We start from the raw sequence: 6,000 nt of genomic DNA on the forward strand, positions 1-6,000 counted from the left end.
GATTATTAGTATGATGCTTCCGACAGCCGACAGCGCACTTTCGGCCGAAAAGAATCAGTCATGTAGGCATTCAAATTTTTGTTGGCCAACACCAGAACGGCCGATTGTTCGCCAGTCAGTACAGAATTCGGCCGACAATCAGCAGATTTGCAAGACTGGGCATGCTCAGAAAAGAAAAAACACACGGAAAGTTAACCATCACATGACATCACTTCTGCAGTCGGCTGTTGTTGGCCGACAAAATTCGTGTGCAGTCTTTTGCAGTTTTCAACAGACACGACAGCCCTGGACAAAAGACGGCCGATCGTTCGGCCGACGATCGGTACGTGTGTACGAGGCATTAGAGTCCCAGATCAAATTAGCCACATCAGTTAAATCAGGCGTAGTCTAAGCCCAGGTTCACACCAGTGTGACTTTGAAGCTGTGCTACTTCAGTACGACTTCAAAACCGACTATCAGTCCAACTTCATTTAACAGATGTCAATGCAAGTCGCACTGAAATCACACAGAAATAATGCAGAGACCTTTTTTCAAAATGGCTGCGACTTGAGTCGCATCATTTTGAACAGTTCTACTGGGGTGCAAATTGTTATGCGACTTTGAACTTTCAAGTTGTACAACAGGTCGCACTGGTGTGAACCAGGGCTAAATGACATTTAACCAGTGGAGTCTGTGAACTAAAAACACATGCATAAAATAATTAAATTCTTGACCATTCTCCAGAAGCCCATTTGTGAGATCAGGCACTGATGTTGGAAGGGAAGGCCTGGCTCGCAGTCTCCACAATTAATCCCAAAGGTGTTCTACCAGGTTAAAGTCAGGACTCATTGCAGGTCAGTCAAGTTCCTCCACCCCAAAACCCGTCATCCATGTCTTTATGGACCTTGCTTTGTGTACTGGTGCACAGTCATCCTGGAACAGGAAGGGGACATCCTCAAACTGTTCCCACAAAGTTGGGAGTATGAAATTGTTCAAAATGTCTTTAGTATGCTGATGCCTTAGGAGTTACCTTCATTGGAACTAAGAGGCCAAGCCGAAACCCTGAAAAACAACCCCACACCATAATCCCCCCCCTCCACCAAATGATTTGGACCAGTGCACAAAGCAAGGTCCATAAAGACATGGATGAGCAAGTTTGGGGTAGAGTAACTTGACTGGCTTGCACAGAATCCTGAGCCTAAACCCGATAGAACACCTTTAGGATGATCTAGAGCGGAGTCTGTGAGCCAGGCCTTCTCGTCCACATCAGTGCCTGACCTCACAAATGCGCTTCTGGAGGAATGGTCAAACATTCCCATAGATACACTCCTAAACATTGCGGACAGCCTTCCCAGAAGAGTTGAAGCTGTTATTGCTGCAAAGAATGGGCCAACTCCGCATTACACACAGAGTGAAATATTTCAAGCATTTCTTTCTTTCAATTTTGATAATTATGGCTTACAGCTAATGAAAACTCAAAAATCAGTATCTCAGAAAATTATATTACATAGACCCAATAACAAAAAAAACTATTTTTATGACAGAAATGCTGGATTACTGAAAAGTATGTCCATGTATAGTATAGTATGCACTCAATACTTGGTCGGGACTCCTTTTGCATAAATTACTGCATCAATGCAGCGTGGCATGGAGGCTATCAGCTTGTGGATCTGCTGAGGTGTTATGGAAGCCCAGGTTGCTTTGATAGAGGCCTTCAGCTCATCTGTATTGTTGGGTCCGGTGTCTCTCATCTTGCTCTTGACAATACCCACAGATTCTCTATTGGGTTTAGGTCAGGCACGTTTGCTGGCCAATCAAGCACAGTGATACCATGATTATTAAGGCTAAGTTTAAGCCGAATACCGATGCGGCTCACAGCAGGGGTTTGGTGCGTCCCTGTTCTCCATTTCAGGGACGATTCAGGCCCGAATTCTTGCCTGAATTTGAACCTAAAACGGAGCCAAAGACGCACATGACCTCTGTGCAATGCGCTCCATGGCCACCCTGGAGTTGTGTAAACTGGCTCCATTGAGAGTCGGTCACAATCTCCTGTCATGTGAATTGGATGTGGGGAAACCTGCATCCAATTTGCATAAATATGAACCCGGCCTAAACCAGGTATTGGTACTTTTGACAGTGTAGTAGGCAGGTGCCAAGTCCTGATGTTAAACTAAATCAGCATCTCCATAAAGCTGGTCAGCAGAGGGAAGCATGAAATGCTCTAGAATTTCCTGGTAAAGGGCTGTGCTGACTTTGGACTTGATAAAACACAGTGGACCAACACCAGCAGATTACATGGCACCCCAACTCATCACGGACTGTGGAAAATGTTGCATTTAATTTGGAAATCAAGGTCTCAGAGTCTGGAGGAAGAGAGGAGAGGCACCGTTTTCCATGAGGTCCAGTGATCTATATATATATATATATATATATATATATATATATATATATATATAGCTCAAAAATGTTGAATCAAATCAGTTATCTGGGATATTGATCTTGTCAGTTAAGTAGCAGAGGAGGTTATTAATCAGTTTCAGATGCTTTGGTGTTAATGAAATTAACAACAGGTGCACTAGATGGGCAACAATAAGACGAATTCCAAAACAGGGATGGTTTTACAGGTGGAGATTACGGACATATTTTTCCCTACTCACCTTTTCTGAGTGTTTTTCACTAGTTTTGCATTTGGCTAGGGTCAATGTCACTACTGGTAACATGAGGCGATACCTGGACCCTATAGAGGTTGCACAGGCAGTCCAACTCCTCCAGGAGGCACACCAATATGTGGCATCGCCAGAAGGTTTGCTGTGTCTCCCAACACAGTCTCAAGAGCATGGAGGAAATACCAGGAGACAGGCAGTTACTCTAGGAGAGATGGACAGGGCCATAGAAGGTAAAGTCGTGAAGGTTTTTTTTATCTTAATCTTTTTTTTATCTTAATGCATTCTATTCATTAAGATAAAAGGACTTCTGTGTGTAGCAGCCCCCCAGCACCCCTAATACTTACCTGTTCCCCCCTCTTTGTCCAGCGATGTCCACGAGTGACTCGGCCATCCTGGGACTCTCCCTCCTGATTGGCTGAGATAGACCCACGGTGCCATTGGCTCCCACGGCTGTTAATCAAAGTCAGTGAGCCAATCAGGAGAGGGGGGGTGGGACCAAAGGACAGCCCCGTGTCTGAATGGACACACAGAGCTGCAGCTCGGCTCGGGTGCCTCCATAGCAAGCTGCTTGCTGTGGGGGCACGCAATAGGAGGTAGGGGCCAGGAGCAGGAACGAGGGACCAGAGAAGAGGAGGATTCGGGCTGCTCTGTGCAAAACCACCTGCACAGAGGAGGTAAGTAGAGACACATTTTTTTTATCTTCCCAATCTAGTCCTATGGGGCCAAAATCTTCCTCAGAAGTAGTTCATATAGCTTTTGGTACATCAGGCGATGAGCCACAGGCATCTGAGCACTCATATGTGAACAGCCACCAGTAATATACATAGGATTTTGGATGTTGAACATTTTGCATCTCAAAGCTTGAAGGTATGAACGGAACCCAAATATTAGAAAAATAGTAAAAAAAAAAGCAATTTTTGTAGCTACGTTTTAAATTTTAAGCTTTTATGTTCTCTGCAGTGCACTCACTCTATGTGTTATTGATATCATATCTTGTTATTGGTAAATTGGAAGTCCAGGCTAAGCCTATCTAACCTTACCTGCTCCCATCCCCATTCTAACTCCTATACTAAGTAGACTATAGAGGAAAGATGTCTATATATATAATGACTCTAATGGCCCGTACACACGATCAGAAAATCGTATGTAAAATGTCGCTTTCGACATGATCGTATGATAATCTGATCGGTAGAGCACAGCTTTCAAGAGCTAAAGACGACAGTTCATCCGTTATTATCAGATCGACAAGCATTTTTCATTTATTCAGCACAGTAGTCATTCGAAAATACAATTACATAACTTCCAAATTTTTATTCTGTCATACGAAAATGTTCATAACTTTAGTAATCCCTTTATATTCGATATGAGATTAGCATGCAAAAAAAAAAAAAAAGAATCATTTATCTGATAATCTCATTGCGTGTACCTGGCATTAGGGTGCTCATGTACAGTCATGTGATCAGCTTCCTGCAAGGTTTCAGGAAAGAGGAGAGACACCTGACAACAGATGCCCCATAGTATGCATGTGGTGACATCCCCACACAGGCAATGCAGCCATTGTTGGTGCTGTCTCCTCTTCCCTGAAGCCAGCGCTGGGAGCAGATCATGTGTTGGAATCCTTACAATAGGTATGCATAGATATCTTTCCTTTACAGGCTAATTAGTATATGACTTAGAGTAGATAGGCTTGGCCCGGACTTCCACTTTAAGCTCCATTCACACTTGTATGACTCCAAAGTTGTGCTGACTTTGGCGTGCAACATTTTTTTTTATCTTTTTATTTGCTTATAACACATAAAACAAAATAAGTACATTGTAGGAATCATAACACCATAGAATACATAGCAAGATACCTCCACAGGGGTCTGGAAGTTCATCATGCGACATATTTCCAGCAAAGAAAGACAAGAAAATTAAAATGGCAGTACAATACGAACACCGGCACAACAACAAAATCAGGAGCCATGAATTGGTGAGCTCTCCTCAATTTAGCATTTGGACAATGAGTTTAGGTAGGGCGTTTGCCATTCTGGCCTGAGGGAGGAGGGGGCCACCCCCCGTTCTCATCCTGTCTAATCAGTCATGGGCCGTAGAGGAGTCCGCCAACCAGCTAACCCATACTTTATCATGTTTCTTGGGGCAGCCTCTATGTAGATATGTGGCTCTATAAAGAGTTATCACATCGTTTACCCGTTTTTTTCCACTGGGAGAGCGAGGGAGGAGCCCACTGCTTCCAGTGCAATGTAATATTTTTCCTGGTGTAAAACAGTAAGAGACCCATAAGAGTTTGTTCGGCCACTCTATTCACCAAATCTTCCACCAGTCCCAATAGACAAATTTTAGGTGAGGGAACAGCAGAGATGTGTAAAAGATAATTTATGACTGAAACCACCTGTGACCAGTATGTGTCAATCTCTGGGCAGGCCCAGAAATGTGAATGAAATCCCCCGATGCATGACCACAGCGCCAACACTCCAGGGAACGAGAGGCGCTATCACGTACCTGATCAGAGGCCGAGGTGCTGAGAGGGCTTCCCTTGTGGCTAAGTGCAAGGCACCCCTGGAGGTGGAGACAGGGAATGCTGTGCCCAAAGGAACAGGGGTCGCCAGCTGCGGCAAGCTCCGGTGAAGAGGTGACTGCTGTGGTAGTAGACACGTAGTGCGTGCTGAAATGCAGGTTGCCTTGAAGGTGACTGGAGGAGGTAGCCAGGCGTGCGACAAGAGCGAGGTCAAAGTCAAGCCAAGGGGTCAAACACAGTTCATCAAGCAGTAGAGGAGTCCGAACGAGCAAGCCAGGGGTCATCCACGGGAACAGCAGACTGGAGCAGAGTAGGTAAACAAGCCGGTGGTCGGAGCCAGGAGGAGAGACAAGACAGGTGAGACAAGCCGGGTCGGTAACAGGTAATCCAAGTAAACAGGAACAGGAACACAAGAAGCAGGAAACAGGAAGCTGAAGATCATCCAGCAACTAATGGCTGGAGCAGGCTGGTTTAAATAGGCCACTGGGCGTCGCTGCATTAGTGTGGGCGGAAGATCCAGTTCTCTTGTGGGAAGTTCCCTGACAGGCGCACATTTTGTTTAGGCGGTGGGGATAAGGTACGCTCTATGGGCAATCTTATACTGTACAAGGCGATCTCTGAGGGAAACAAGAATTTTGAATGGAAAGTCCCACATATCTAGCCAAACCTCGGAATCCAGGTCCAGAACATCTCGGACCCAACGTTGCCTAAGGGCAGAGGGCAGAGAGCTCGTGTCAACACACGTAGGGGAGGGGCCATACGTTGGAGTCTGTGTGCGGCTGTGAGCAACATAGTATCTCATTGAGCGGATAGCGAAACCCAGTTGGAGACTCTCGC

The sequence above is a fragment of the Pelophylax lessonae genome (assembly GCF_965119305.1).
Source record: "Pelophylax lessonae genome assembly, chromosome: 10".
Taxonomy (NCBI): Eukaryota; Metazoa; Chordata; class Amphibia; order Anura; family Ranidae; genus Pelophylax; species Pelophylax lessonae.